The following is a 25,164-nucleotide window of genomic DNA, read 5'->3' as shown; positions in this document are numbered from 1 at the left end:
TGTGTGTGTGTGTGTGTGTGTGTGTGTGTGTGTGTGTGTGTGTGTGTGTGTGTGTGTGTGTGTGTGTGGTATGTGTGTGTGTGTGTGTGTGTGTGTGTGTGTGTGTGTGTGTGTGTGTGTGTGTGTGTGTGTGTGTGTGTGTGTGTGTGTGTGTGTGTGTGTGTGTGTGTGTGTGTGTGTGTGTGTTACTCTGTGCATGTCTGTAGGAGTGTGATTAAGCATGGGGTCAGATGCTATGTCAGTGGAACATGGAAATATATAGTATGTTTGGTACCAACATACTGTTGCTCTTAAATATTAAGCTTCATTTATTTGTCAGTATCTTGTCTACTTAATCAGTCCCCTCTTCTTGTAGGAGGATTGACTTGTATGCAGTGTTTGCATATCATAATGAAATTTTTAGTTATATTTGGATGAGGCTTTTCATGTATAGATAGTTGCATTTTATTATATAACTGCATATTATGTGGTAGAAACATGATAATGTGAAGTATATTTTGTATGGGTGTTTTTTCGTGGTCATATTCTCAATAAAAAGGATACAGGAAACAGTTTACATTAGGCACAAAGAGCAAAAACAGGTCATAATTACAAGCATTCCTTTGAGCCTACAGGACATACAAAAAACCTTGATGACATCCACCCCCTCCTATGGTTATTACTATTGTTAAAGTTGGGTATAAATTGATTCGTAAATCATGGAGAAGTCTTGGATTCTGCATTTCTAAGAACCAGATATAAAGCCATAAAAATGTAAAATAACCATTAACTACCAATAAGAAAAAATAAACAAAAAAGACTAAAACTGTCTATTCTATATAATATAAACTTTGTTAACCTTTCAGACACCTTGGTAAAGCCTTCAATTGAATTAAAAGATTGAATACATAAAGAGAAGTAATAAACAAGAAAACTGTATCTTAAAAACAACAGTAAAACAACTCAATAAATCCATTAATCAGTTTGGCTATAAAATACTTGCACTAAAACTTTAAGGTACCATACTTTAAAATGCCCTCTGACTCTGTATATAACGATAAATGCATTTAAAAAGCATATCCTTTCTAACATTGCTAGCTACTTATTCCAAAATACAACTCTTTAACCCAGAGGAATCAGCAGTGTGACATAAAAAGAAATGAGCTTATAAAGGACTACCAGATCTTATATTTAGTTGTTTGTTTGCTTGTCTATCGCCTACATAAAAAGACTACAATGGCATCCCAGCACATAAACTATGCTTTCCTTATTCCAAGTATAATAATCACTGAAAAGGTTTGATTAGTGATCCTATCAAAAAACAAGTAGTAACATAGCAACAATCAATGGAACCACCACGTGGGACGATTCCAATTGGTCTAATAGATGTTGTTACACTGTACAAAGGTCTCACAACGGGGTTACAAACAAGAAAACTGCCAATATTCCAGTCCCTTATTTAAGATCTAAGAGGGACATTACAAAGAGAATATTGCGGAAGGGTTTGCTATTATATAAATAAAATAAGTTTACGTGTGGCGTAAATACTGAATGCAGTTGGGAAGTATCAGGCTATTTTTATTATTGTTATCTTTTTATTTATTACTTCCTTTTTTGCATTTTTGTCTTTTAACTCCAGTGCGGCTTTACAGAGGTACTCGATTACCCAAGTAGTTAATAAAGTTTATATTTTAGCTAGTCATTTTCATTTTTGTTTTATTCTGCTGTTCAGTAGTTTGATTCATGATATTTCAAGATAGACCCCACCGCTAGATACATACAGGCATCTAATTTTGCAGGAATGGCTGGAATGGCATTGAGGACAGTACATTTTGAGAACAGACTTCCTGTCTAATCCAGTGACACTACATTAGTAGTAGATTAATATCAGTCCATGTCAACTATCTTATGTTATCCTAGGTAGCAGTAGTAGCAGTCCATGACAACCATCCTGTGTTACCCTTATTAGTAGCAGTAGTCCATGACAACCATCCTGTGTTACCCTTATTAGTAGCACGAGTCCATGACAACCATCCTGTGTTACCCTTATTAGTAGCAGCAGTCCATGTCAACCATCCTATGTTACCCTTAGTAGTACCAGCAGTAGTCAATGTCAACAGTCCTATGTTATCCTTCTTAGAAGTAGTCCATGTTAAAAATCCTGTTATCCTTAGTAGCAGCAGTCCATGTCAACAATCCTATGTTATCCTTAGTAATAGCAGCAGTCCATGTTAACATCCTTTGTTACCCTTAGTTGTACCAACAGTCCATGTTACCCATCCTATGTTATCCTTAGTAGCAGCAGTCCATGTCAACAATCCTATGTTATCCTTAGTAGCAGCAGTCCATGTCAACAATCCTATGTTATCCTTAGTAGCAGCAGTCCATGTCACCCATCCTATGTTATCCTTAGTAGCAGCAGTCCATGTCAACCATCCTATGTTATCCTTAGTAGCAGCAGTCCATGTCAGCCATCCTATGTTATCCTTAGTAGCAGCAGTCCATGTCACCCATCCTATGTTATCCTTAGTAGCAGCAGTCGAAGTCAGCCATCCTATGTTATCCTTAGTAGCAGCAGTCCATGTCACCCATCCTATGTTATCCTTAGTAGCAGCAGTCCATGTCAGCCATCCTATGTCATCCTTAATAGTTACTTTCCATTTGCATTTCAATGGCACATTACAGAATGTCAGTATTCTAAAAAGGAGAACTGAGCACTTCATTTACAGTAGTATAAAGACTGTTTTCAGAGGTTGAAGGCACCACATAACAGTGACGTTGCTGTTTCTCTCTCTCTCTTTTTTACCTGAAATAATCCTCTGTGATTTAAGATTATGGAATTAAAGGGCACCTAAGAATAATAGACTCAGTTTGCATATTAGCAGAGCTACTTCAGGAAATTGGCAAATATGACTGTTCCTGCTCATAGTAGGTTTTCTATAGGTTTGAGCTGCACCCCTAAAAAAAAACATATTGCTGAGTAAATGACAGGGAAGGCAACAGTGTCATGCCTTGCTGAAGCTACTTTAACATATTTTGAATGGACCCTCAAACTGTAACATTCACAATGCCAGTGTTACATTCATTTGTTGTAAGTCCTCTTCCATAAATGTAACTGTGCCTCACCAGCAGGCGCTCCCATATATTATCTCCATCTCTGGGAGATGGTCCTCTTCAGAAACATTGTTGCTGGCCAGTGGTATCTTAATCTTTAGAAATCTGCTGTAATAAAACATATTATTCATCTTAACACATATCCTTGTCCGCAAAATAAAAAATGTATAAAATGATATAACATACATTTCCATACCCATCCTCAAATGTAAGGATTGCTTTGCTGCCATGAAAAAATGTGGACTTCAACAACTGATCCATGTTGTCTCTACTTCTCACAAGATGTGCATTTTATGCAATTTAGTGAAGTGCAACACAGCCTGGTTACCATGGAAGCAAAAATATTGCCTATCCTGGGTGGGGTACTCAACAGAGCATGTGCAATATAACCCACTCCTGTAGACATGCATAGTGCTGCAAAGTATGGATTTTGATGAATCTGCTTTTATTAATAGGCAGAATAACCTGTACCTACATTTCAGATGTGTTCACAAACTACATGCCACATTCATAAGTTTATCTGAACAAACTAAAATAAATCACTTGTCTAAACCAATCACGCATTAGTAAGTTTAAAATATCTTTGGGAGAATTCATTCATAAGGATGCCAAGTGTCCAGATACTAGCTAGTACTTCTATTACCAAATGACATCTATCTAAGGATGTAACATTGCAACTGAGCAAAGCAAACCTGTAAAAAATGTATGTGTATATTGTATGTATACTGTATTAATACCTATTCATACTGTATAGCTTTTGCAAACTTTATATACTATTGCCCTATGTTGTTTGTCTTTCGGCTTTTCCCGGTAAGGGGTCGCCACAGCGGAACTCCGGTTTGCTAATGATTGGCAGTAGATTTTTATGAAACACCGAGGTGCCAGCTCAACACCCAACCTTCAACAAAGGCACGCCCATTTACGCACGCATGGCTTTCGAACACTACCCAACCGCGGGGAGGACATGCAGACTTCACACAGAAGGCACTCCCAAGCCCAGCCGAGAATCGAACGAGAGAACCTCTTGCTGTGAGGTAACTACGCTACTGCCGTACCACCGCGGCATGTATACTATTGCCCTATATTCCTGTTATTTTGTACTTGATGTCATTTATTAACATACTTAATGTCATTTTTTTCTACCTGGGTTGTTACAGAAAAAGTTAAATTCACCAACTCACTTACCCAGTAAATAATTTGTAAATAAATAAGATAAATAACTGGATGCATATGTTTCTGATGAATAGCTACTTCCTTTTCTCTGCTTAAAGGCTTGTGACATCACAAACCATAAACCACAAGTACAAGATGACTCTGAAATATTTCCTTGTAGAGAGATCATAGACAATGCTTACATTTGTTATAGTACTGAAACTTGATTTTGATTACATTTTTTTAGCATACTGACTGTTAAAACTGAATCAAAGAAAGTTAATGTCAACAATCAAAACAACAAAGTGTGCCTCTTGGGAAGTCTTCCCACCAGAAATGTTGGAACAAGCACAAAGGTTTCCAAATGTAAAATGTACCAATTATTTGCAGATGATTTGCAGACTCTGTTAGGGAAAGTTTTGAAAATGTTTGTAAATGTGACCACTACTGCCGAGTCTGCCAACTGAAATTAGAAACAGGATATGGGAACAATGCCCCCTACTTTCGTTGGCACTCTGATAAGTTATCTTGTCGAGGTTAAAATGGAGTGTTAAGAAACTGTATGTCAGGCACTTAGGATCTAATAGTCCTTTGCTTTTTTTTCACTTTAGCCTTGTATTAAGTAGAGTGTGTAAACTCAGACATACTGAGAAAGGTGTGACAGTGCCATGGAATAGCAAAGACTGCAATCACAGAATTACAAAAGTAATGGCAGAATGCACATTAACATGGGGGAATGCAGATGCAAACTGTTGGCTTCTGTACTTCCCCCTGACTTTAGTATTATTCCATTTAACACTTCATTTCCTGTGATTTGTAAAGATCCACATAAAAATGAAAGCTAGAAGTAAGTAAGGATCAGCTGGAGCTGCCCTGTAGTGTATCTCATAGTCTGTCAAGTAAAGAAATTGCAAATCCACCCCTACCCAAAATCTGTGCCCACCTCCACACATACTCACTATTGTCTCATTCTTTCTACAGAGACAGGAGCAGGAATCTCTCAGCTAGGCAAAATTCCTAAAGCCCATTTGTTCTTGTCTGGGAAGCCCTATCTGTTGTCCATTCCTATAGCAGTGAGATTCAGGTGGTAAGGAGCAGGCTAGCTATGAGTTTCCCTCGCCTAAGCTGCTTACAGATACATCATGGCTGCCTCGTTGGAAGAGAAAGCATGTGACCTCAAACAACTAGCTCAGCAGAGACACTCTATCCAACAGCACAAACCAGCATGTCTTCTACAAGCAGGCAATACACCCAGACATCATTAGGTATCACCAATGCCACAAGGCCTAGCAGCCTTCCTTCCTCTCCTGCTCACCTCCAAAATGAACAAGCAGAAGTTGATAAGCTCATCCTTCCCCATCTGATAAGTCAGAGTCACATATCACTAATCAATCACAGGCCCCCCAGGCCAGAGTCTAGGCTTCATCCCTCGCTGCCAGACTATACATCCCAAAATTGCTCACCCATTCTCATTATTCCTTCACATTGTTCTTTCTTCTGACCATCTCACGTAACAGTCTCCATGGCTTCTTTCCATTCTTCATTATAGTTAGAACCTCCCCTACCATCTTGTTCAGCATTAAATTCTAATTGTAGCTGCATTACAAATAGAAATGCCATCATATAAGGCTAATAAATTGAAACAGTCCAAGTCAAATGCATGGCTAGTTCTTCCACATCTGTCTTGTACTGTCCTTTTCCATCTACTGAACTTTTAATCAGCTGTATTTATTTTGACAAACCTTTCAGGCAGAACTTTTCATCTATCTATAGCCTTTTTCTGTGTAAGCAAACATTCTATCAAGTGAAAATGAAGTGTAGTACTTTTCACTTGCCAGTTATGTTCCTGTGTTGCCCTTTGCTTTCCTAATCTTTTTTATAACTCCATCCTGACACATGTACACACTTATGCACATGCACACTCACACACTTGTGCATGAGTGTGTGAGTAAAGGAAGAATTAAGACTTCTGTGGCTTTAGAGGATATGCTAATTTCCAAAAAAAATCTCATCTAGATCAAAAAAAGTTTTACTTCTTCCTTATTGCTAACTCATCAGTCCATTGCTTACTATAGTCCCCCATTTGACATGTATTTACCTAAACATATCACTCCACTTGAGAAACCTAAGAGATTAACTAAAAAGATCAGTGAACTTAAAAATCTTAATTATCAGGACAGACAGACAGCCCTGTCTTTTTCTGTACTCCATTTATTATGCACTTCTCTGTGGAGATCTATATCTAGTCTTTCAATCCATAAAAGAACAGACCTTTTTTGACCTCTTATTTCTTCACAGAGCAAATGGTTCCTCAAATATCTGGTTAAGGAGCATAAACCTTCATCAACAGATAAACAAGACAGCTTGGCATGCTAGATCCATTACCAGAGCTGGATTCAGCTGTAGGTGACCTGGGCAGTTGCCTCAGGCCCACTGGCTTGGGGGGCCCACTAGCTGGGGGGCTGCCACAAAAATTACATTTCTTAAGAATGCATGCACAGTGCATCCTCGGTATGAAGCGCATACTTCTAAACATTAGAACAGATTGCACAATTTTTAAGAGATGAGCATGGATTTAAAATGGAGAATTGCTGTTTCCTTTACAGATGTAGAAAATGGGCTGTGCTAGAGCCTGAATCCTCTACATCAGCTGCCAAACTGTCATCAGTAAATGCATTTCAAGGACTGTTGATTGTCAGTGCATTTTCTAGGACTGTTGAGTTACTGTGCATTTTCAAGGAATTTTGATATATTTTGTGCATTTTCAAGGAATGTTGAGTTTCAGGGGAAGAAATGTTTACTGTTGCTCATGTTAAGTCTGTTTTCAATGTGTAACTGTTTTGTTTAGCAAATAGCCATCATCAGTGTTTGTGCTATAAATTTTAAAAGCAGTGTTAGTAACATAGCAGGTACCATACTTGCCTTTGGTGTAGAAGGCTATGGGTTCTATTCCCACATTTTTAATTTCTCCAAGTCTTTTGGGTTTCTAATCCCATAACAGGAATGGACCCTATTCCTAAGTCAAAGTCCAATTAAAGTTCATGAAATTAGTATTGTTTCAGTCTTTGATGTCAGCCAGAAGTGCTCTTTGCAGCGCTCGCAATAAAGCCCAGTAATGACTCCTTCTGCAGTTCATACGGGGTTACATGCATTGATAACATATCTAAATATGATTGTAGAGTCTTTTTTATTTGACTTGTTGCTCCTACTACTATTGGAAGGAACTGTCTGGGTATCTTTCTTCCACATTGCTCTTGTTTCTGCCTGCAAATCCTGATATGTTATTACTTTGTGTCTCTCTGTATGCAAAACAGTATAGTCACTGGGGGTGGCAATTTCAATGCTCAATGCTACTTTTGTCTTCTTTTCATGGACCACTATATCCAGTGTTCTAGCATCTGTCTTTTGAACTGTTGGTAATGGCTGATCCCATGTGATGTAGACTTCATCATTTTCTATGATGCTTTGTTGCTCATGTTTCCAGTGTTTTACAGCCACTTCAATACCATAATGCTTACACAATCCCCAGTGCAGCAGTCTTCCCACATTATTATGCCTTTCAGCATCCAGTCCTTCAGCCATTAGTATGTCACAACCAGCAACAAGATGTACAACTGTTTCCAATTCTGTTTTACAAAACCTACATTTGTCTGTTTCTCCTACATGTTCAATGAACTTTGTAAACCTACGTGTACATAGGCCACTATCTTGGGCCTCCGATAATAACCTTTCATCTCTTGGTTTGAATTCGCCAGTTCTTAACCATTCCTGTCTTCAATCCTGATCAACATGAGATTCTTCCAGGAGTTTTCTATACTTGCAACTATATTTATGCATTTTCCACATTTCTTGCTTTCTCATCTGGTATTTCACCTTATAATCTTTCTTTTGTTTTTTGGCACATTTAGTTGCTGCCTGATTTTTATCTACTTCTGGTTTGATTTCCATTCCTGCTTGATGTCGATATGCTTCTGCTAACCTAAGCAGGGAAGTCATCTTAGATTTATTCTCCTCATATTTCAAAACTTTCACTACATTTGGGTCTTGTGAGGTCAGCAAATATGTGTGCAGTCCCACGATTGCAGATCTATACATGTAATCAATGTCAAGAAGGACCATCCCTCCTTCGGAATGGGGAATATATAATCTTGGTATGCACTTGATTTTTATAAATCATTTGATGAGCATGAAGCATCCTTCTTGTTTTCCTGTCTAATTTATCCAACACATTTTGGAGCCAGTCAATCATTCCAAAACTATAAGTTAGGACAGGAAGGGCAAATTGGTTTATAGTTTGAATTGTGTTCCTAGATATCAACGCTGTTTTCAGGATTAATTTAAGTCTTCTAAAGTATTCCTTACTAAGTTTTATTCCAATTTGTTCATGTTTTATTGTTGATCCTTCATCAATTCCCAAATATTTATACACTCCCTCTTGCTCAAGTTCTTTTATATCACATTCCTGTCCCAAACTGATGTTTTCTTGGTGCTGCAGTTTTCATGCTTTAAAGGTTGCTTTTGCACATTTATCAAGACAAATTGACATTCTTATATCATCTGAAAAAGTTTTGACAACTAGCTGTTGTGCTTTCAGTTCCTCGTCTAATGAGCTATACAGTTTTAAATCATCAACAAAGAGAAGATGAGATGTCTTTACACTTTGTTGTTTTCTAGGAGTCAAATTAAAGCCATGGCATAAGTTAAGTAGACAGCTTAATGGGTTAAAGGCAAGACAAAATAGCAGAGGTGACAAAGAGTCACCCTGGAATATCCCCCTTTGAATTTTTATCCCTGGGATAATAATTTATCCTTTATCATGGCTTAATTGCAAAGTGGTCTGCCGCTGTTTCATGCACTGTAATGTAATCAATCTGTGTAGGGGTATAGCTTATACATTTTTAAGCACTCTCTTATCCATGAATGTGAGATACTATCAAATGCTTTTTTGTAGTCAATCCATGCCATACTTAGATTATTCCCCTTTTTATAGTTCTCCACTATGACTTTATTTAACTACAAATGATCTTTTGTTCCACATGACTTTCTTTTATTGCTGTTTTGTTCTATTGCCATAATTGAGTTTTCTTTTAAATTACTATAAACTTTGTTGACATCAATTCCAGTGTATAGCTCATATGTCGTCAGAAGGCAAGTTATTGGTCTACAATTTTTATGGTAGCTTGCAGGTTCACTCTTAAGTAAGAGCATTGTTTTCCTGTTTTTAGCCAGGTTGGTGTCTATTTGGGGTGTGCATATAAATAGTTCCTATTCATGGCATCGTGCAAAGATGTTAATACTTTTAACCAGAAGTTAGGAACTGCATCTGGGGCTGGGGTTTTCCAATTGGAGGCTTTTCTTAACATTGTTTCAAGCTCTCTGGCTGTTACTTCATCCCATTTCATATCCCGTACCTTTAAACTTCTTATTTTTTCATTTAATTCTTCTAGACATTTAGCATTTTTTTTATGTTCCACAAGATCTTCATAAATACTTCTCCAAAATATATCTATTTCTTCTTTTTTGGTGGTCTTTCAATTCCTTTTACCTTGTTTCCCAATTCTATATAAAACTTTTTTAGGTCATCAATAAATTACTTATTTTGTACTTTTCCTTTATATTTATCTGTATATCTTCTAAGTTTTTCTGCCAGTGCTGAGATTTTTAGTTTGTTAATTGTGATAGTGCATGATAGATCCTGATGTGTTCTAATAGTGTGCATTGCTTTTATCACGTCTATCTTTCTAAATATTTTTGTTGATCTGTTCCCTCTTCTATACTCTTCTAACAGTGACACTTTTTGTCTTAATTGCTTTATAATTTTCCTCTCTTTGATACTTCCATGATGGTATTTGATTTCTCCTGTTCCTCTCCCTCACTACCCTGTGTTCTTGTGGTAAAACTTTATCAGTTATTAATTTAGCTGCACAGTAATATATCCTGTTTACTTCTGTTATACTGCATGGATCTCCATGGACAGTCCTAGTTACTGTGTTCTTGTGTTTTATCAAACTTCTGATTTTGGGGGGTTACTGACCTGCAATCTATTTCTTTCACTGATCTTAATATGTCTATCTATCTCTATTAAATCAAGCAACTCTTCTCTTAGTTCATTTTCTTTTAAACTGAGGGCACATTTTTTGTTTTCCATTTCCTGCAGGCATTCTACAGAAAGTTCTACAGCATCTTCCTGTGGTACAACCTCTTCAATTTCATTCTGTGCCATCCATTGCTCTGTCATATGGGAACTCACTAGCCTATCACTCCTGAACACGGACTGCATCAGTTTCCACAGTTTCCTGTTCCTTCCCTTGCTGTCCAGCTTCACATGAATGTTTATACTGGTTTCCTGTGGAAGGCTCCAAAGTATCTTCATCTGGCACCTGACCTGTTGCTTTCCATTCCACTGGTTTTCCCTTAATTTGGATGCCCATTGCTCTATCCTGTTGTGGTGCTTTCTGAATTAGGTTTTCTACACTGCATCCTTCAATTCGCAGGTACTCCATAGCCTCAGTTTCTATTTCTTTAACTCTCCATTACTAATCTCCTTTCTACTTTTCCTGTTCATCTTCTTATTTTTGTATTGTAAAGTTTTCCAAGTCTGGATTCCTTTGCCTGTATTTCTCTTCAAATATCTTTGGTGCTGCTCTTTTGTATTGATTAGTTTTGCTTTCTCCTTTGAATAGATATTATACCATATTAAATCTCTTTTTCTTTCCCATGTCCATATTTCTATATCAGATGTCTCACAATCTTCCTGTTTCTCCTTACTTTGGGGACTTGTGCCCTCATGTTGTGGTGTAACCTGTGTTAGACCTTCTACACCAAATCATTCACTTCACAGGCACTCCATAACTTTAACTTCTATTTTTTTAACTTCTACTTTAATAATCTTCTTTTCTGCAGTCCCTTTTTGTGATATTATTTTTTATTGTGAAATTTTCCATATCTGGATGCCTTTGCCTGTATTTCTCTTCAAATATCATTGAGGTTGCCATCTTTATATTGATTAAGTTGGCTTTTGCCTTTGCATAAATATTTCATCATATCAAATCTTTCTTTCTTTCCAATGTCCATATTTCTTTTTTATACTTTTCAAAAATCTCTAGGTTTTATTGTTTATATTTTTGCACTTCCTCAGATGCTTCTTTTTCCAGGCAGATCAAAGTTTCTTGGTCTATATACTGATTTTCACAAATCTGTTATATTAATGAACACACATTTTTATTTGTGGCTTCAGGCAGTTTTTCTTGTGGAAGTATTTTTCTTTCTTCTAATTTCTCTCTTAATCTTTTTCTATATCTTGTGTCTGAAAATTCTGGGCTTTTTGCATAATAGTAACAATACATAACTTCTTTCTTATCATCAATAGTCCACTCTATTGTCTTTATGGCTCTTCTTTGTCCTATCAGTTTTTGTGATTTTTTTTTGTGGACTGCTACTTCCTTCTACAACAGGGGGCCATCCTCCCACTGGGTCTGGCCTAGCCCCATTGTAGGAATGTTTCTCTATTTTGAGGATGCTACACTGTCATTTTTTCCAGTCCTGGCACCAGTGCGCCTACCAGGATTGGGCACTTTTTTATCCTGGGTTTTCTGCACCCAGCTATCTTTTTTAATTTTTGACCTACTTCTGTCCATGATATATGCTATATGAATACAGTCTATATATCAGTGTAGTTTTGGGAAGATTTTGTGAAAAACAGGGTCCACCTTGTGAAGATACTCACCAAGACTTGAGGATGAATTCAATTTCAGCAATACTACTCTCCTTTGCTTGCTGACTTATTATCTCTCATTTCGGACTCCACACCATATAGATAGAGTGCTGATATTGCACTCCCCACTTTAATGGGGAATGGGAGTGCTGTACTCTGATGTGCCCTCCTTTAGATGAAGTGCCTAGTAACTAAGAACCTCTTGCCAGTTTGCCAGCAATTTGCTATTGCACTATTACCAGCTTACAATGTTTTTTTTTTAAAATGTAACATGGGCAGTTTAATTTTCAAGGGCAGCAGGCACTGAATTTGTACACTGAAATGTAAAGCCAGCAGCAACCTCTTCATTAGTTATAGATGTCTTTAATGGAGAATTATTCAGATGACTTTTACTTCTACAGAGACTGTGTATACTGACCGATATTAGTGGACTGTAATGTCAAAAGTCTGAGTGGCCATTTGTAGTTGAAATGTTATGTAATAGGTAGTTTTGTCATTATTGGTTCATACATTTTGTTTCATTGCTTACTAGAAAAATTTTCAAATCTACAAATTTAAAACATGCTTTAACAAGTGGTGTTGTTATTATGCAAGGAATATAATTTAATACAAACAGGATGGTACATCCAAGAACATATGCATGTATAGATGGTCCAAAAAATTTGTGCAAGAGGGCCTAAAGGTACATTTAATCCGCCAAATGTATTTTTTTTTGAATGTGAGTTGCAATGCCATTTCAATTAATGTGATATTCAAGGGCAGAGAAGCTTACTCTTCATGCTAAGTCTGTTTTCAGTGTGAGGCTATGTTGTTTTGCTTAGCAAATGGCTATTAGTATTTGTGCTACAAAATTTGAAATGAAAGTTTTAAATATCTCTAATCGTTGTAGAATTAAAGAAGAAAATAGTATGCAGTTTGATAGATTTGAACAGTGTTTATGGTAACTGGGGAGAAATAGTCAAGTAATTGAACACTGGAATGGCTGGAGGGAGGTGCTGCTGGGGGGCTGCTGGGGGTGCCCTGATCCATTACCCTGCCTAAGGCTCCATGATCCATCTCTTTTCATAACCCATTGTATACTCCACATCCAGACAAACTATTGCTAGAAGTCAAGCAGAGCAGTACCTTATCACCTTCAAGGTAAACCTAGATAAAACAATAACCAACCTTAGATTCTCTCCTAGTCTATCTTGTATAATCCTCCTTGAGGCTGGAGGGAAATTTTAAATATGGGTTATTCACTAGGCTTGTAATGGTCTGCACACTGGCTATTACTTAGCTGTGAACCTTTGAACCAATGAACCTGTTAACATGCACATGCATGTAGACACGCACACACTCATGCATGAATGCACGCATGCATGTGCATATACACACACAAACACTTGTGCATCTGCCATGTAGACTTTTACATCCAGATTACATCCTTTCAAGCCATTCCACATCACTACTATTTTTCTGCATGACACAGTCAGCCTGATCAATTTCTTAAAAAAACAGACAAACTAGTTTATGGGGTGTCTAAACAAAGATCTGCACAATGGCAAAATAAAGTCTAAATCCCTTGACTCTTCCTCTTTCCATATACATCTCTGCGTTATTTAAGGTTACTCCCACAAGAGCCATAATTATTACTGTGTAGTACACAAAACACCATGATTGCACTCTGAAATTGTGAAAATACAGACTTTTTAAGCATCTCTCTGATGTCAGAAAGGTGCTTGCCCCTTACTGCTATTAATGTCTAGTCTCACACTACAGCATCAGCAACAGTCAGCAGACACCAAAGAACAGCAGGAGGAACCACACAGCATTTAAAACATATTCCACTGGTAACCATTTTGAATTCTGAAGACTCAGAAGTGTAAGTCTTGGAACAGTGAGACTGAATGTGTGAAAATCAGAATTGTATATATTAAGTCTGAGATCATTCTGTCTCAAAGTTCTCCATTTTCTGCAAGGTGTAGTGATCTCAGAGTTAGTGTGTATATAAGTGGTGTGTAGGTGTTGCCCCACCACATACGGGGTGCAGGAGGTCCTCATGCAAAATATAACTTTAAAGAAGAGCAGTCATTTTCACTATTCATTGTTCTCCACAACTTTGGTTATTTCTTTTTCATAATTCTAAGACTCACAGTTGTGGGTCTCAAAATTACAGTAGGGAGTCTACTGAAAGACTTGATTCAGTGCTGTTTTTTTTTTTTGGCTATGGTGACCTCTTGCTGTGAGGTAGCTGTAATGCTATTTTTTTGGCTATGGTGGCCTCTTGCTGTGAGGTAGCTGTGGGATGTCTGTGCACTGGCCCAGCAATCAAGGAGCCTCAATCCTCACCACTAAAACCATTGAGGGGCATCCAGATTGGGAAGGATAACAAATATACACATAGTAAAGTACAATCTCCCTTAAGAGCACACAGAGATCACAGTCAGTCTGGGGCTGGTTTCTCCCTTTCTCTCCAGATCCCCAATAAGACTCCCCACTGGCACAGCTATAGGGTCCAGATCTCAGCCTAGTGGTCACGCTAAAACCTCCAGCACCCTCTCTGTCCAACCAGAGCTTCATGTCCCTGCCCAAGTGGCTGACACACACACACACACACACACACACATACACACACACACACACACACACACACACACACACACACACACACACACACACACACACACACACACACACACACACACACTTTGAGATATGAGATATACAAACACACAGACACTCCTGGGGAAGGCTGGCACATGTTTTCCAGCTATAACCCTTCTGCCCAGACTATACAGTTGTACTACTTGCCACCAACCACTAATATCAGCTACTAAAAAGGCCCTTATCAAAGGGTGTCCAATTATTACTGTGCAATATTATTATCCAGTTAGTCTGACCAGAAATTTTTAAGGCTTATTGGAGTGGCTTGGCCAGTATCACTATATACATGCAATGTACTCTAGAGCTTAAATTATCTCTGCACAAAACAGCCACAGTTGAAACATTTAAAAATATTTAATAATAAATAATAAAAACACAAGACAATACTTCTTACTACACAGTGCTAGTCAAGAGTTCAGAGATCACAGGAAAATGCTTAAAACAATACAGAAGAATAGTTCTGACATCAATACAGAAAACAGATAGTCTAATTTTCCTATTTCCTAGCTATTTCTAAGAGAGACAGTAAAGTCTAATATCCTACTTACATACAGAGCACAGGCAGTGCTGGTGAGTTAGATGTTCTCAAGACAAATACAAAAATGCTCTGATTCTCTCTCTGTCTTTGTACTTAAATTGATAACACAGTACTACTGACTCATTTCAGATTACATCATTTTTCTCTGGTTCCCAGGCTGACAGAAACTCTACATTTACATTTCTTAGTAAGCTTGCACCTGGTCAGGAAACACAGCAATAAACAACATTATACATGTAAATTCTAGCAATTAACTCTGGTCTCAAAACAATAGGAACAATTTCTTCATCCAGACATCTCGGCTCCGAGTTTTGAGATCAAACAATTATACAATGATTCACCTATCAGCTTTCCTCCAGCAGAGTGCAATGTGGTTACATGTTTGTACGTCAACATCCAATACAGTTTTTTCACATTTAAGAGAACACGCCTGTGGCTTATATTAATATTTACAAATGGGAGAATTATCTACAAAATTCTATCTAGCTAGGCTGGCAGCCGTTACAATCCCCCCCCCCCCCCCACCGGAGAACTCAAGCTAGTTTTTCAAGTGACCCTTGAGAAATGTTGCTTGAGAAGGTTAGGTCTATCTGAGTATACCTTACCCCATTCCCTGTCTTGAGAGCCCATCTGCATTGTCAATGCTACTCCCACTGCAGTGCTGCACTGACATATGTGTTTGCAACCCTCGGCTCCATCTTAGCAACTTGGCATTTTGTTTAACCATATTAGGGGATTGTGATCTGTCACTACAGTGAATTTTCTTCCATACAAATAAGGCTGAAGTTTCTGCAGTGCCCACACTATGACTAGACATTCCTTTTCTATGGCTCCATAGCATTCCTCCCTGGGTTGGAGCCTATGACTGAGATAAACCACTGGGTGCTCTTGTCCCTCTGACGAAATTTGGCTAAGTACAGCCCCCACCCCATGATTTGAAGCATCCACCTGCACAATAAATTATTTTCTTTAATCTGGACTGGCTAACACAGAGGGTCCTCCCAAAGCTTCTTTAAGCTTCTGGAATCTGGAATTCCTGCTCACATGCTGTGATCCACACTACCTTATCTGGCCTGTTCTTCCTTGTCAGGTCTGAGATGGGAGCAGCTATGGTACTGTAACTGGGGATGAACTTTCTATAATACCCTGCTATCCCTAAGAATGCCCTCACCTGCTTTTTGGTAACAGGTGCAGGCCATGCCTGAATGGCTTCTACTTTGGCAGGTTCTGGCCTGATCTTATCACTCCCCACTCTATGTCCCAGGTAGGAGACCTCTGCCATACCTCCCTGACATTTGCTCAGCTTAATGGTCATCCTTGCCCTCTGTAGTCTGCCCAGCATGTCCCTGACATGTTGAAGGTGCTCTTGCCAGGAATGGCTGTAGATGGCAATATCATCCAGGTAAGCAAGGCAAACCTTCCTGCTCTTGCTAGGATATTATCAACCAGCCTCTGGAAAGTTTCTGGAGCATTTTTCATCCCAAAGGACATCTTTGTGAATTCATATAAGCCAAAGGGAGTCACAAAGGTTGACTTCTCCCTAGCACTGGGAGTCAAGGGCACCTGCTAGTAACCCTTGGTAAGATCAATGGTTGAAAGATACTTAGCCCCACCCAGCTGCTCTAGGGCCTCATCTGTCCTAGGCATGGAGTAAGCTTCTGACTCTGTGGGACTATTTTATTTCCTGTAGTCCACACAGAACATGGTGCTGCCATCCTTCTTTGGCACCATCACCACTGGAGAGGCACAGGGACTGTTGAACTCTTGAATTACCCCTAATTCCAGCATCTCCTGTATCTCCTCCTTCAGAGTGCATTTGACTCTCTCAGGCACCCTATAACAGGCATGCCTAACAGCCTTTGGGGTCCTGTATCCACCTGGTGCTGTACCAGGTGGGTGCACCCTGGTTTCCCAGTGAACACATCCCTAAACTCCTGTAACACTGCTTGAATTTCTTGAACCTGGGTAGGAGATAGCTGCTGGGACATTGCTACCCCTTCCACTGAGGTGTCAGTCCAAGCCTCACTGGGGAGACCAATCACCAGATCTCCCTCAGACTCCTCCTGCAATCCACTGCAAATACACAGCACAAGGGCCTCCCTATCCTGGTAAGGTTTCAGCATGTTAACATGGTACAGTCGGTGCTCCTGCATCCTGCCTAGCAGTTCCACCATGTAGTTAACATCACTTACCTTTATTACCACCTTGTAGGGTCCCTCCCAAGCTGCTTGCAGCTTGTTGTGTCTGACAGGAATGATAACCATTACCTGCTGCCTTACAGCATACTCTCTAGCTCAAGCATTCCTGTCATACCATACCTTTTTCTGTTGTTGGGCTTCTGCCAGGTTCTCCTGGGTCAAGCCCATGAGTTTCTTGAGCCTTGTCCTGAGGTTTAAGACATATCCTACAATAGACTCCTTGTGATGTTCACACTCACTTTCCCACTCATCACTAATTAAATCTAGAGATCCCCTCCCCCTATTTCCATACAACAACTCAAAGGGTGAAAAACCTGTGGATTCCTGGGGAATCTCTCTGTAAGCAAACAACAGATGCAGCAAATATTTGTCTCACTCTCTCTTAAACTGGTCCGCAAATGCCCATGGCATGGACTTGCGTGTAGAGTTTAACCTCTCAACAAGACCATTAGTCTGGGGATGGTAGGGGGTAGTCTTCAGGTTCTTCACCCCACAGTACATCCACAGACAAGCCAGCAGGTCTGACATGAAATTGGCACCTCTGTCAGTCAATATTTCTTTTGGGAATCCTACCCTGTTGAAAATCTCTAACAACGCATTTGCCACCTTTTCCGCCTCAATGGAGGACAAAGCCACTGCCTCAGGGTATCTTGTAGCATAATCTACTACCACTAGAATATACTTTTTCCCCGTGGAACTTGGGGTACTCAGAGGTCCCACAATATCCATAGCTACCCTCTGAAATGGCTCTTCAATCACAGGCAAAGGCATCAGAGGAGCTCTCACCTTGTCTCCTGCCTTGCCTACCTTTTGGCACTGCTCACAGGTCCTGCGGTACCCTGTTAGATCTCTGGAAATTTCAGGCCAATAAAAGTTCTGCATAATACGTCTCTTTGTACATTTTATGCCCATATGACTTGCAAAGGGAATATCATGGGCTATGGCTAGAAGCACCAGATGGTACACTCTATGTACTAACAACTGCTGTACGTTCTCACCTTCTAGCCCTCCCTCAGGGGTCCACTGTCTATACAGTAACCCTTTGTCCCAGTATACAGATTCCCCCTTCCCTTGAGAATCAGGTGCCTCACTAGCTACCTGCCTCAGGCCTTGAAATGTAGGGTCTGAGAGCTAAGCCTGTCTCAACTCTGTCTTTGTAACCCTTCCTAGCTCCCCTTCCACAGGTAGTCTTGCATCCTCTGATAGCGGTGCCTCACTGTCAGCCTGGGTACTACTACTCACCTATACCTTTGCAGTCACTCTGACCAAGGGAACATTAATACCCGCAAGCAGCTGTGGCTCACAACCAGTCTCACTGCTACAGAGTAGTGCCACCCCTGACGTAACCACCTCACCAGCCCTGGCTGCAAGTATATGGTCTGACTGGGTCTCACCGAGGCTACCAAACCCACATGCTTGTCTCCAAGCCTGACTGCATGTAACTGCATAAACACATGGTACTGCCTCATAAAAATCCTTCCCTATCAGGACAACTGCAGGATGGTAGTTTGGTACCCCTGTTGTCTCAAGACAACCTACTATTGGCATTTTGCCTTTCCCACTTACTGGCTTTATCACCTTTTGTTCCCCACCTTGCCTCTGTGGACATCTGCATGCCACATGGCCCCACTGCTTGCATTCAAAACATTTAACCCTAGGTCCTGGACATGTACCTGGACTAGTGGCTTCTCCTGCTGCTGGCAGATTCTGTTGGGGCAGTCTGGGCTGCCCACCATGGGTTCCTTTAAACCCATGAGCAGTACTCAGGGTCCCTTTCCTGTGCAGGGATGCCCTGCTTGCTAGGTATAGGTCTCGCTTCTTCCCCAACTCCTCTGAAGTAGCCCGTTGTCTATCAGCTAACCTGATCCTCATGTCCTCAGGCAAAGTACTAAGGGCTTGTTCCCTCACCAAAAGGTCTGCCAGCCCTTCAAAAGTGGTGACCCGACTTCCACTCACCTACCTATGAAAACAAGTGCTCAGTTCAGCAACATATTCACACACACTTTCATCTGCATTGCATCTATGCTCACAAAACTTTTTCCTATAAGTTTTGTGTGTTAGCTTAAAAAATTCTAACAAACAATTCTTAACAGCAATATAATTAAAACAGTCAATGTCAGACATTTTGGACAAAACTGTTACAGCTTTACCATGGAGTAAGGGGGTCAGGAACTGTACCCAGAGCCTTTGGTCAATATCATACTGTTTACATACCCTTTCAAACATATGAATGAAGCTATCAAAATTATCCCCCTTTGTAAACTGTGGAAGAAAGTTACTGACCTTTTGTGCTTCTGGGTTTGGTTACTCCCTTCCCCATTACCTTCATGACTCTGGTGAAGAGTCAGCATCTCCTTTTTGTGCTGCCCCTGCCTTTCCTTCTCCTCAGTTCCAGGCATAGCAGTTTCTCATTCTCCACAGCCTGTAGACAGCTCAGTCTCTCTGCTGTTTCTGTTTCCAAATGTCTGGCCTCCAACTCAAGTCTCTTTAGCTCCAGATGGATTTTTAAGTGCTCTGTAGATAGGTTGAGCTGTCCATTTTATGAGTGTTGTACATCTCCACGGCCAGTTTGATCACCCTCCTAATTGCTGTTTTCTGATGCAGCTGTGAACAAAGCTGCAACCCTACCTGCCTTAGTCAGGTTTCCATGCAACAGTCCCTTAGCCTGACACATCTCAGCCAAGACATGCTTGCCTGCTCTCCCTGACAAACTAAGCTAGCAAAAAAAAAATAAAACAGTTGTGATCTGAACTCTGGATATTTACTGTGTGGCTGATTTAGAGTACAAAAAACATCTTCAGTGATCACTGTACACAAACTACAGGAATTCACTATCCACACCACTACAAGCCAATTACCAACCAATTAATATGTGGTGTGGATATCCCACCGCTGCCAAACAATTAATATGTGATGCCCATGCACTGGCTCAGCAATCAAGGAGTCTCAATCCTCACCACTAACACCAGTGAGGGGCATCCACATAGGGAAGGATAACAAATATACAGTAAAGCACAATTTCCCAAGAGCACACAGACATCACAGTCAGTCTGGGGCTGGTTTCTCCCTTTCTCTCCAGATCCAAAATAAGACTCCCTACTGGCACAGCTATAAGATCCATATCTCAGCCTAGTGGTCAAGCTAAAACCTCCAGCATCCTTTCTGTCCAACCAGTGCTTTGTGTCCCTGCCCAAGTAGCTGACACACACACACTTTGAGATATGAGTTATATATAAGCACACATACACTCCTGGGGAAGCCTGGCACAGGTTCTCCAGCTATGCCCCTTCTGCCCAGACTATACAGTAGTACCACTTGCCACCAGCCACTAATATCAGATACTAATAAGGCCCTTATCAAAGGGTGTCCAATTACTGTGCAATATTATTACCCAATTAGTAAGTGTGACCAGAACTTTTTAAGGCTTATTGGAGTGGCTTGGCCAGTATCACTATATACATGCAATGTACTCTATAGCTTAAATCTCTACACAAAACAGCCACAGTTGAAAGGTTTAAAAATATTTAATAATAAATAATAAAAACACAAGACAATACTTATTACTACACAGTGCTAGTCAAGAATTCAGAGATCACAGGAAAGTGCTTAAAATAATACAGAAGAATAATTCTGACACCAGTACAGAAAAACAACTAGTCTAATCTTCCTATTTCCTAGCTAGTTCTAGGAGAAACACTAAAGTCTAAGATCCTAGTTACATACAGAGCACAGGCAGAGTGCTGGTGAGTTGGATGTTCTCAAGATAAATGCAAAAATGCTCTAATTCTCTCTCTGTCCTTAAATTGATAACACAGTACTACTGACTCATTTCAGATTACATCATTTTTTCCGTGGTTCCCGGGCAGACAGAAACTCTACATTTACATTTCTTAGTAAGTTTGCACCTGGTAAGGAAACACAGCAAACACAGCAATAAACAACATTATACATGTAAATTCTAGCAATTATCTCTGGTCTCAAAACAATAGGAAGAATTCCTTTATCCAGACATCTCAGCTGTGAGTTTTTAGATCAAACAATTATACAATGCTTGACTTTTCAGCTTTCCTCCAGCAGTGTGCAATGTTGTTACATTTTTGCATTTCAACATCCAATACAGTCTTTTCATATTTAAGAGAAGAAGCATGTGGCTTATAGGTTCATAGGTTCATAGGCTGGTACTAGGCTATCAGCCCTAGGGCCTATACAAGCCTAGCCATAAGAATTCCCTGGATATTTCTTCCCACAATATTTACAAATGGCAGAATTATCTACAAAGTTCTAGCTAGCTAGGCTGGCAGCCTTCACATATCTTCACAAGCTGTAATACTATTTTTTGGCTATGGTGGCCTCTCACTGTGAGGTAGCTGTAATACTATTTTTTTGGCTATGGTGGCTTCCCGCTGTGAGGTAGTTGTAATACTATTTTTTTTTTTTACTATGGTGGCCTATCACTCTTAGGTAGCTGTAATGCTATTTTTTGGCTATGGTGGCCTCTCTCTGTGAGGTAGCTGTAATGCTATTTTTTTGGCTATGGTGGTCACTCGTTGTGAGGTAGCTGTAATGCTATTTTTTGGCTATGGTGGCCTCTTACTGTTAGGTAGCTGTAATGCTATTTTTTGGCTATGGTGGCCTCTTGCTATGATGTAGCTGTAATGCTAATTTTTGTATATGGTGGCCTCTCACTGTGAGGTAGCTGTAATGCTATTTTTTTGGCTATGGTGGCCTCTCACTGTTAGGTAGCTGTAATGCTATTTTTGCCTATGGTGGCCTCTCGCTGTGAGGTAGCTGTAAATGGCTATGGTGGCTCTCACCGTGAGGTAGCTGTAATAGTCTCATAGTGCTCCTACATTTTTTTCTCTTATCTTTTGAAGTACATGGCATCAGGTTAAGCTTAATTATACACTACAAAGAAGTATGATTAGGTCTTTCCACTCATAACTCTTCTTATCTGTTCTTGAGTCAAGATAAGTAATTACTAGAAAATGGAAATCAAAATCTAAACCAACTATATTAGAAGAAGTGAATATAGTAACAGAGATAAAACAACTGGAACTGAGATCTTTAGAAAATGGTAGGAGCAAACTACATAGGAAAAATGGGAATTGTGGGAGCAATACATGCAGGGGAGGAATGAGGTTTAAAAGATGCCAGGACTTAAATGAGCTATGTAATGTTTGACTGAAAATGATTGGGTAGATTATAAGAGATGTATAATGTTTACAACTGGGAGTGTGACAGTGTGGCTTGTGATATAAAATGCCTGCAGCTAGGATTGTGTGTCATTTGCTTTCATTTATATAAATATATGATTGCTTATGTCATAAGCAATGGTTGAATAAAAATGTTTCTTGTTTAAATAAAAGGAAATGAATAATGTATGTAATGCTGTTTAGGTTATATGATATGTAGCAATATATGTGAAGTATAATGTTTGTTAATGTCAATTTGTTAATACAGTTTGACTACTTTTATATAAATGTACATTTGCCTGTGTCACAAGTGATCATTCAATAAAGGTGTTTGCTATAAAAAAACAATTCCCCTCTCAAGCTTCACCCTTAAGGTAAATTCCTTAATATCCTTGTCATGAACACATGAAAAGCCGGTTAACACCTCAGACCTAATCATAATCCACTATATTAAGTCTAAACTAGTAGCCTTTAGGAGAAAACTCCACATCTGGCATGGAGAGAACATACAATCTCCACCTAAACACCACTCAGAAACCAGAAATAAGCTCTAAATCTGAAAGGAGACTGTACTATTTATTGTAACACTGTAATTCACTATTATCCACATACTACACTACAATGAGAAATGGTTTATTCCCTGGTGTAATAATATCACCTAATGTCACATTTTTGCCTTCCCTGATGTATATGCATTTCCCATATTTCTGACGTTTATGATCATAGTAAATAGTAATCTTACAATTAGAGGGACTCCGCTACCTTTAGATGCATACAACATTTTCTGAATGCATTTGCAGTCTCTTACCTCCATCATTCCTTACTTCTCCTATTTGTGTAAATCAAAAACAAGACTACAATATCAGAAATGAAGACTTCGGAGGCAACTGAAAACAGTACCATTCCTACAGTATCTTACTTGTCACCAGCCTTTCAGTGCATACCTTCCTCTGCATAACACAGTCTTCATTTTCTTACAATTATGTACCCATTAACCCATCACCCATCTATCCCATTTAAGGGTTAACTTCAGCCAACCTAATATGTTAATACCAGACATTCTAGAAGCATGCTTGCCTGAAATGGAAAAGGAAGATTTTTTTTTTCTTTTTTCTTTTAGCTATAGCTACATAATTTTTAAAGAAATGTGCTACTCTTAAAACTGTTGTGAAAATGAACAGAACAGGAGTAGTCACTTGCAGTATGGACCTTTAACAATAAAGTGTGTGTGAAGGCTGCGAGCCTAGCCAGTTAGAATTTTATAGATAATTCTATCATTTGTAAACATTAATGTAAGGCACAGGCTTGTTTTCTTAAATGGAAAAACTGCTGTTAGATGTGGAACTGAAAAAATGTCACAACAGTGCTCTCTGCTGACCAAGTAAAACATTTTGTGACCCTTTGATCTAAAGTCAGCTCCAGCCTGTCTAGATGAAGGCATTCTTTCTATTGTTTTAACCAAGAGTTAAATTGTTAGACTTAAACATGCAAATGTATTTTCATTGCTCTGCTTCCTGACCAGCTGCAAGATAACACAAGGAGATGTTAAGAATGTAAATGTAGTTTCTGTTAGCCTGGGAACCCAGGGAAGTGGGAAGAATGATGTAATGGGAACCAGGAATGTGATTTTAAAAAACAGAGAGAATCAGAGGACATTAAGCATTTTTGTCTTGACCATCCAACTCACAGCACTGTCTTGCTCTATAAGTAAGTTTATCTTAGACTTGTGTTTTGTCTTAGAAATAGCTAGAAAATAGAAAGATCAGGCTAAGTGTTTTATGTGATGTCAGAACCGTACTACTGAATTATTTTAAGTATTTCTCTGTGATCTCTGAACTCTTGACTAGCACTGTGTAGTAAGAAGTATTGTCTTGTGTTTTTATTATTTATTATTAAATATTTTAAAACCTTTCAACTGCGGCTGTTTTGTGTAGAGATAATTTAAGCTCTAGAGTACATTGCATATTTCTAGTGATTACTGTACCAAGTCACTCTAATAAGCCTTGACTGTTTAGTTATACTACCAATTGGATAATAATATTGCACAGTAATAATTGGACACCCTTTTAAGAGCCTTTGAGTAGCTGATAAATATTAGCTGGGTGGTGGCAGTGATTTCTACCATATAGTCTGGGTAAAAGGGGCACAGCTGGAGAACCTGTGCCAGCCTTCCCCAGGAGTGTCTGTGTAGTTGTATAAACTCTTATCTCAAAGTGTGTGTGTCAGCTACTTGGGCAGGGACATGAAGCACTGGTTGGACAGAAAGGGTGCTGGAGATTTTAGCTTGCCCAGCTGGCTGAGATCTGGACCCTACAGCTATGCCAGTAGGGAGTCTTATTGGGGACCTGGAGAGCAAGGGAGCGACCAGCCCCAGACTGACTGTGATCTCTGTGTGCACTTAAGGGAAATTGCACTTTGCTGTGTGTATTTGTTATCCTTTCCTCCTATATGAGACAGCCCTCACTGGTGTGAGTGGTAAGGATTGAGGCTCCTTGATTGCTGGGCCAGGGCACGGGCATCACAGTGTTATTTGATGGAGTTGATCGGAAACCATACAACCACACAAACACACACAATTAATATTCTTAATGTGAGACTAATGCAGCTTCAGAATGAGAGCACATCATTTGA

The sequence above is a fragment of the Protopterus annectens genome, chromosome 2.part0, assembly GCF_019279795.1.
Source record: "Protopterus annectens isolate FY-2018-M chromosome 2.part0, PAN1.0, whole genome shotgun sequence".
Classification (NCBI taxonomy): Eukaryota; Metazoa; Chordata; order Ceratodontiformes; family Protopteridae; genus Protopterus; species Protopterus annectens.
The sequence above is the reverse complement of the archived record's forward strand: the minus strand, read 5'-3'. Positions refer to the sequence as shown.